The sequence below is a fragment of the Hydra viridissima genome, unplaced genomic scaffold, assembly GCF_058129835.1.
Source record: "Hydra viridissima isolate aposymbiotic clone 2 unplaced genomic scaffold, HvirCarnegie_v1 scaffold_13, whole genome shotgun sequence".
NCBI lineage: Eukaryota > Metazoa > Cnidaria > Hydrozoa > Anthoathecata > Hydridae > Hydra > Hydra viridissima.
The window spans coordinates 2095510-2104744 of NW_028324312.1; the positions used below are offsets into that span (position 1 = coordinate 2095510).

The 9235-nt window shown below is 29.8% G+C and overlaps 1 protein-coding gene and 1 long non-coding RNA gene across 2 annotated transcripts in view; both read right to left on the minus strand.

Annotated features, from left to right (window-relative positions):
• Positions 1 to 482: 482 nt before the first annotated feature.
• Positions 483 to 9235, minus strand: part of LOC149880014 (uncharacterized) — a 182187-nt gene continuing 173434 nt past the window's right edge. The window contains exon 3 of the transcript XR_016446380.1: positions 483 to 679. The gene's annotated coding sequence lies outside the window, so the exon portion shown is untranslated. The remainder of the gene's footprint in view (positions 680 to 9235) is intronic.
• LOC149880015 (uncharacterized) lies at positions 673 to 2926 on the minus strand. The gene is made up of 2 exons (XR_016446385.1): positions 2579 to 2926; positions 673 to 2157 (listed from the first exon to the last, which is right to left on the minus strand). It is a non-coding gene; the product is annotated as an uncharacterized LOC149880015 (long non-coding RNA).

Below are 9235 nucleotides of genomic sequence, written 5' to 3' on the forward strand. Positions count from 1 at the left end.
CAAAATAATAACACTTCATAATGCTTTAAATTGACGAAAAAGTGAAGCTAAATTCTTGTGATACTTTTTATAACATGAACTTTAATTTATAAGATTAATATAAAGCGAACGTTAATTATACATGAATTATTAACTTTTTGTTACCCCTTGATACATGTTTCTTTAAAAAAGGAAACTGTCTTTAAAACGTTAAGTTCTCTTCAATATTTTGGCACTAATAAAGGACCTCCCTTCCCCGTTTTTGCCGTTTTACCTTAATGGTGGTAAGGAGAATATTTTTATTAAGAGTAGTCAAGTTTTTGATGAAGACCTTTTACCAGAATACCGAAATGTAAAACAATGATTTACGTGTATATGAATTTTTTCTTTTTAATATTTATAAGCATTTAACATATATAAGAATTTTTTCTTTCCTCAAAAGTGTTGCAAATGCAAACTAAGCTAATTAATTAGTTAAAAACCTTATAAAATTTAAGTAACTCGATATTTGAAAAATGCGCTAAACGACAATATTAACCACCAAATTACGTACAGCAAATTATTAGGCTTAAAATAGAGAAAACTTTAAAAAAAAATGAACTAAATGCATACATTTATATCATTTTAACTGACCAAAATTTACCTTAAAAGGTAATCAGGTTTCTTTTTATAACTCTTATAAATGCGTCAATCGTAAATCCTAAAGAAAAAAAAAATGGAATTATGATACTATAATTACAACAACAACAAAAAAAAAAACAAAAATAAAACACCGCATAAAAACTGAAAATCGATGTACCTATTTATAGTAACCCATTTTGACATGGCAGTTAATATAAACATTTATCGAAAATGTAACAATAAAATCTGTTTCGAAGTACAAAAGGATTAACAATACTATATATGTATATAAAAAAAACAACCAATTTAAGATATAAATTGCATTTTTACCATGTTGTCTTGGCTTTCAGTAAATAAATAAAAGCAGTAAGTTCCAATAATGAAACAACCTATTATTCATTTTTTACAATAGTCACCAACATGAAGGTGTCTATTGTTAAAAATGAATACCAACACAAAACATCACAACAATAACACATAACAATAAAATATTTACATCCTTGATCCTAAAATCCAGTGAAGATAACAAACCAAATTAAAATATGGAAGGCAAAATTAGAAAACCAATTTAAAGTAAACTATATTTATCTTTTTACTAAACATATAAAAACATAAAAGTATATTTGTTTTTATGTTCAATATTAGTTATTCAATTACTTCAAATTTAGGACATGAAAACACCCTGGATTTAAAGATCAAGGTTGCATACTCTCATACACATTACGCTAAACATTAACAGACATTATCATGTGTTTTGAGAATAATTAAAAAAGGCTAGACAACACAACCTAGCTCCAAAGCAGTAACTCCGCCTGGCACTAAATGCTGCCAAGTCACAACTCTGCTATAAGTACATCGCTTGGCTGGCAAGGTTATCAATCTTGCTCAACATAATGCCAAATCACACCACTTTGAAAACATGGAAACAACATAATTTAAACATATATACAACTATAAACAAATATGGTTTTATATAACACATTTGATTAATAATCTTTTCAATTTGATGAAGAGTAGCTTGTTCAGCTATTAGAAGTGGGACTGAGTGGTGAATGAAATCTTCCATCATAAAAAATTTGTATGTATTCCAGAGATGTAAAGGATTGTCAGGTTCACAAAAGGTCAAAATAATTGAAAACAACTGTCTTATTTTTTTTGGCATTTCTTAAAACCGCCTCAGAAAGAGTATTCTGCCATTCAGTGTCATCTTGCAACAGACCTTTCAAATCACATGCTACACAAAACGTTTCAAGGACAATACCATTAACAGTATGCACATCCTCCCAAGATGTTGCTCCTTTTGGTTGCAAAAGTAACAGTCTAAGAACAAACTATTCTCCAGTTGGATTAACTTTATACATTCTTACTATCACCTTATTACCACCCCTTTGTCTAACCTTCCATTTACAATGTTTATCATCAAATATAAAGTGATAAGGAATGTCTACATAAGAATAGCAATATGCTCTTTCATTTTCAGTATTTAACTTAAACCATGCCATTAGGTGCATATCACGCTGAGCTGCACGATCTAAAGCCATATGTTCTGCTCCTTCTCTAAAATACATTAATTGATTTTCAGGTAGATGTTTACCAAGTCACAGCACTTTAAAAACACAGAAAGAACATAATATAAACATATGTACAAACTATAAGCACAATAAATGTGTTTAAATATGTACATAAGGTTAAATATATACTAATACTAAAATAAATAAATACCTTATATACATATTTAAACACATTTTTAAAACAATTATGTAACACATATTAACACATACACAAACAGTAAAAAAACACTTTACATTATTATAAAAACACATTGATAAAACAACTATAAAGCACTTATTACCACATACACATACATATCAAAAAAGCATATATGCAAAAAATAAACGTGTGCAAACAAAAATTTTAAAAATGATGCGAGAAAATTTAAAAAGATACAAAATATATATTTACAAACAATAATCTTTACCTTCTTTTTTTCTTCATAAGAACTGTAATCCTCATAACAAAATTTAACCTTTACATACAATAACATGTGACATGCGTTGTTAGTGTTGGCACAAAATTTTAATTTATTTTTCTAAATTTTCTAAAAAAGAACAAAAATAGTTAATAGCATCACAGAAATTTCAAAGTATTAATAACCCTTTTATGGAAATAGCATTAGTATAACTTTAAATAACATCCATACCCCTATTTTCTTTCTAAAAAATAAAAAAATAAAAATAAAACTGCTAAAAGAAAAACTAAAACAAACAAAATCTAAACGATTCAAAAAATTAAAATCCTTTCTACTTTAAATCCTTTCTACTTTATCTAATAAAAATTTTAATCCTTTCTACTTTATCTGATAAAAATGTATATATAACTATTTCATATACTTACTTCAATTATAATATGATATATAATTGATTAAGATTATTCTTTATGTAATATATCTAAACTAATAATTAAATTCCAAAAGGAAAAAAGTTTTAACTCGCTCAAAAGATCTTTCTCCAATGGCCGCGTGCATTTGAAGAACGCGCTCTACCAAAGCCTAGTAACTAATTCAAAGCCAAGGAACTAATGACGAAACGACGTTGAACATTAAACGTTAAACGTTAAACATTAAGCATTTCTGTAGGAATTATATTATGATAATAAAAAACTAGTTTTTTAGAAAAAAATATGTAATAAGATAATGAAAATGTATATAAACAACTAAATTGTTCAAAATCTGAATAGAAGTCCTGCATCATCTTGCATAAGTGTTAGTTATTAATGCTATTACATTACTAAGATTTAACAAGATTTAATGATAAATATCAATAGTTTTTGATAAATATTGGTAAATGCTGATGAATGTTCCAATATTAAATATTTTAATGGGATTTATATTACTCTTCAGACCTACAATGAAGATGAGGCTTATGACCGAATAAAAAGACGCTGTTAGTGTTGTTTTGCTATAAATAACTAGTTTTTGAAGTTTTCCATATTAAAACTGACTCCTGGATGAACTGAGGTAAGATTCTAATTATTAGTATTACTAAAAACCACTTAGTTAGCTAGAATATATATATTAAAACCAAGACTTTGGCATAGCCTTTTTACTATTTGGAGCTAGCAGCAGTTTGTAGGGTTAGGTTTCCGCCATCTTGTTCCACCGAGGTAATGCCGACAGGTGTCGGTATGGCGCTTGTCTGGTTTTACATCCCCCTTTTTTTTTAACAGATTCTGGAAGATCTTTGTCTAAAACGGAAAAAAATGGTATTCATTTTTAGTTTTCACAAATAAAAGGTACTCTAATTCAGATTAGAATATTCCATTTTTCCGTTAAAAACGACGCTGCTTTTAACTCCATTTTGAAACTTTTTAATGATAGTTTTAAAACCATTAATTCAAATCGCTGAAAATACTTACCTGGCTTTTACAACCGTTAAGAAATACAAAGAACAATAAAAGGGAAAGGATGGAGTGTTATCAATAAAACAAAATCAGTTTTTAAGTAGTTTTTACACTCCATCTTTGATGTTTGTCCGTGTGTCGCTGCGCAACTGCCTAATACCAGTAAATAACAGGTAACAGGTATTAAATTATTTGGAATTTTTTTGAACGGTTTTGATGTCTTATAATAAGTCGCTTAACAAATTCGTTTCAGTTTTTTATAAAGAGAAATTTCAAAATGGTTAAAAAACCAACTAGTAGTAGTAGTAGTAGTAGTAGTAGTAGTAGTAGTAGTAGTAGTAGTAGTAGTAGTAGTAGTAGTAGTAGTAGTAGTAGTAGTAGTAGTAGTAGTAGTAGTAGTAGTAGTAGTAGTAGTAGTAGTAGTAGTAGTAGTAGTAGTAGTAGTAGTAGTAGTAGTAGTAGTAGTAGTAGTAGTAGTAGTAGTAGTAGTAGTAGTAGTAGTAGTAGTAGTAGTAGTAGTAGTAGTAGTAGTAGTAGTAGTAGTAGTAGTAGTAGTAGTAGTAGTAGTAGTAGTAGTAGTAGTAGTAGTAGTAGTAGTAGTAGTAGTAGTAGTAGTAGTAGTAGTAGTAGTAGTAGTAGTAGTAGTAGTAGTAGTAGTAGTAGTAGTAGTAGTAGTAGTAGTAGTAGTAGTAGTAGTAGTAGTAGTAGTAGTAGTAGTAGTAGTAGTAGTAGTAGTAGTAGTAGTAGTAGTAGTAGTAGTAGTAGTAGTAGTAGTAGTAGTAGTAGTAGTAGTAGTAGTAGTAGTAGTAGTAGTAGTAGTAGTAGTAGTAGTAGTAGTAGTAGTAGTAGTAGTAGTAGTAGTAGTAGTAGTAGTAGTAGTAGTAGTAGTAGTAGTAGTAGTAGTAGTAGTAGTAGTAGTAGTAGTAGTAGTAGTAGTAGTAGTAGTAGTAGTAGTAGTAGTAGTAGTAGTAGTAGTAGTAGTAGTAGTAGTAGTAGTAGTAGTAGTAGTAGTAGTAGTAGTAGTAGTAGTAGTAGTAGTAGTAGTAGTAGTAGTAGTAGTAGTAGTAGTAGTAGTAGTAGTAGTAGTAGTAGTAGTAGTAGTAGTAGTAGTAGTAGTAGTAGTAGTAGTAGTAGTAGTAGTAGTAGTAGTAGTAGTAGTAGTAGTAGTAGTAGTAGTAGTAGTAGTAGTAGTAGTAGTAGTAGTAGTAGTAGTAGTAGTAGTAGTAGTAGTAGTAGTAGTAGTAGTAGTAGTAGTAGTAGTAGTAGTAGTAGTAGTAGTAGTAGTAGTAGTAGTAGTAGTAGTAGTAGTAGTAGTAGTAGTAGTAGTAGTAGTAGTAGTAGTAGTAGTAGTAGTAGTAGTAGTAGTAGTAGTAGTAGTAGTAGTAGTAGTAGTAGTAGTAGTAGTAGTAGTAGTAGTAGTAGTAGTAGTAGTAGTAGTAGTAGTAGTAGTAGTAGTAGTAGTAGTAGTAGTAGTAGTAGTAGTAGTAGTAGTAGTAGTAGTAGTAGTAGTAGTAGTAGTAGTAGTAGTAGTAGTAGTAGTAGTAGTAGTAGTAGTAGTAGTAGTAGTAGTAGTAGTAGTAGTAGTAGTAGTAGTAGTAGTAGTAGTAGTAGTAGTAGTAGTAGTAGTAGTAGTAGTAGTAGTAGTAGTAGTAGTAGTAGTAGTAGTAGTAGTAGTAGTAGTAGTAGTAGTAGTAGTAGTAGTAGTAGTAGTAGTAGTAGTAGTAGTAGTAGTAGTAGTAGTAGTAGTAGTAGTAGTAGTAGTAGTAGTAGTAGTAGTAGTAGTAGTAGTAGTAGTAGTAGTAGTAGTAGTAGTAGTAGTAGTAGTAGTAGTAGTAGTAGTAGTAGTAGTAGTAGTAGTAGTAGTAGTAGTAGTAGTAGTAGTAGTAGTAGTAGTAGTAGTAGTAGTAGTAGTAGTAGTAGTAGTAGTAGTAGTAGTAGTAGTAGTAGTAGTAGTAGTAGTAGTAGTAGTAGTAGTAGTAGTAGTAGTAGTAGTAGTAGTAGTAGTAGTAGTAGTAGTAGTAGTAGTAGTAGTAGTAGTAGTAGTAGTAGTAGTAGTAGTAGTAGTAGTAGTAGTAGTAGTAGTAGTAGTAGTAGTAGTAGTAGTAGTAGTAGTTGTAGTAGTAGTAGTAGTAGTAGTAGTAGTAGTAGTAGTAGTAGTAGTAGTAGTAGTAGTAGTAGTAGTAGTAGTAGTAGTAGTAGTAGTAGTAGTAGTAGTAGTAGTAGTAGTAGTAGTAGTAGTAGTAGTAGTAGTAGTAGTAGTAGTAGTAGTAGTAGTAGTAGTAGTAGTAGTAGTAGTAGTAGTAGTAGTAGTAGTAGTAGTAGTAGTAGTAGTAGTAGTAGTAGTAGTAGTAGTAGTTGTAGTAGTAGTAGTAGTAGTAGTAGTAGTAGTAGTAGTAGTAGTAGTTAGTAGTAGTAGTAGTAGTAGTAGTAGTAGTAGTAGTAGTAGTAGTAGTAGTTTAGTAGTAGTAGTAGTAGTAGTTAGTAGTAGTAGTAGTAGTGTTGTAGTAGTAGTAGTAGTAGTTAGTAGTAGTAGTAGTAGTAGTAGTAGTAGTAGTAGTAGTAGTAGTTACACATTTTGCCCTCATGTTACCTTATGTCCTCAAGTTACATCTCTTGCCCTCATGTTACTCGTTGCCCTCATGTTACCAAAGCTGGTAACTTAAGGGCTGATATGGCCCTGATGCTACGCGGAAATAGTAGCTTGAGGGCAACCTTCTAATATTTTCTATTTTTAAGATAAACGAGTAAGCAAGCAAAATTAAAAATGGCAGCATGAAGCGAGTAGTGCGTTGATAGATCTAGGTCAAAAATATAACATTATGCTGTCTTTAAATATTCGTTTAACGTTATTTTTTGAATATTTATATACTAATATTAGAGTTCTGATTCTTAAAATAACTATTATTTTTCAAAGGCTAATACTGTATATATAAATATATAAATATATATATATATATATATGGTAAAGCTACAGTTAAGCGGCCTAAAATAAATTTACATTTTCGCTTTTTGCGCTCTCGTTCGCGAAGACTAAAAGCATCATTGAATAGTTGATAAAATCAAAGTAGATAAATCTCAGAGTAGTTTTTTTAGTTTTTTTTTTTTTTTTTGAACTTGGAACTGTGTAATTTTTATATAACATTTTCTATTGTTATTATGTTATTTTTATATTGTTTTTACTTTGTTACTTTAATATGTTATGCGTAGATTTATTTTTGATTATTTATTTGCTAAAGTTATATATTATAGTTAAAGAATATAAGTTTATATGATAATTGTTCATGCTGATGTATTTTTAGGAGACATGTGGCTATGAAAATAGCCGTATTATAATAGCAAGTGTTTACCTGACAATTTTTTAAGTTCTATAGAAATATAAGATATAGTAATTTAAAATCAAGCGCGCTGTACTATTTTTATTCCACTTCTTCTAAACTTTATTTAAGGTGGTATACCCCTCAGAAATATCAAATTTTTCAAAAAAATTTTTGTTGTTTTATTTAATCTAAAATTTATCATAGAATCATATTCTGAAAACCATTTTTTAAAATTCAGTATGTAACTTGAGGAAAACAAACTTTACTAAACCTTACTTTTTAAAGCGCCCTTGACAACCTCCATAGCAACGGTTAAATTTTTACTTGGCCAAGAAATTCTCCCCAAATATAACTTTTGATACTGAGAAAAAGCTTGTTGAAATGAGTTTATAATTTATTTCTATTTTCCATTAATCAAAACATCTGTAAGATTAAAAGCAATAACTGGATTTCTCATAAATTTCTTCCAGAAGTTTCTTTAAAACGAATTGCCATCTTAAAAGTTATATATATATCTAGGTATCTGTTCATGTTTATATAACTTAAACCTTATACTTTTAATGGGTAGAGAACGTGTGAAATTTGCTACTCAATACAAAAAGAAAAAAAGATTTCATGGAAATCAATATACTTTAAATAAAAAAAATTCAGCAAATACTAGTCTTCTACTAACAGATTCACAGAGCTCAATAAATGTATCTAATTCGAAGGTAAACCCTATTAATACTTTTGCAAGTTCTAATAAAAAAAACATATGTGGATACAGAATTATTGATAGCACTTTATTAGCCATTGTTGTTCAGTTGTTATGTTGTCCAGAATGTAAAACTTGTCGACTTAATTTAGCTGAAAATGCAAAAAAAAAATTTGGACTTTCCAGCTCATTGATTATATTTTGTAAATGTGGATTCAATCATGAATTTTTTACATCCAAGAAGTGTGGTTCTGGAAGTTGTAGAGCCTTTGATATTAACCAAAGGTCAGTTTATGCAATGCGTTCATGTGGACAAGGCCATACTGGCCTTAAAAGATTCTGTTATCTTATGGATCTTCCACCGCCAATGACTAAAAACACTTACATTAAAATTGTTCGAAAAATTGCTATTGAAGTTGAAGCAATTGCAGTAGAAACCATGTCTGATGCTGCACTTGAAATTATAAAAGCATCCCAACATACTACTGATGAATTCAATTTAATAAATACCAGTGTTTCTTGTGATGGTACTTGGCAACGTCGAGGTTTTTCCTCATACAACGGTGTTTATACTGCAATATCAATGATTACAGGAAAAGTTTTGGATTGTGAAGTATTATCCAAATATTGCAAACAATGTTTTTTAATTCTAAAGAAAAAAAATACAGACCCTGATGCATATAAAATGCTAAAAAATACTCATTTTTGTAACCTCAACTATACTGGCCCATCCACCGGTATGGAGGTCGCTGGAGCAAAATCAATTTTTGAACGATCTATTGAAAAATATAAACTTCGCTATACTGAATTTTGTGGTGACGGAGATAGTAAGGCATTTTCATCTGTTGAAAGAGTGTATGGTGATACAATAGTTTCAAAATTAGAATGTGTTGGTCATGTGCAAAAAAGAGTTGGCACACGATTAAGAAAATTGAAAAAGGAAAGGTGTCTAGGTGGTAAAGGAAGACTTACTGATGCAACAATTGACAGATTGCAAAACTATTATGGAATTGCAGTAAGAACCAAAAATCAGTCTGTTCATGAAATGCGCAGTGCTATACTTGCTTCATTGTTTCATGTTGCTTCCTCAAAAGAAAATAATTATCACACCTATTGTCCAAACGGTGAAAAAAGTTGGTGCCAGCACAATGTTGATCGAAAACATCCCAATCAACCTTCTCTCTATAAACCTGGCCCTGGTTTGCCACGTGATATTATTGAGTTA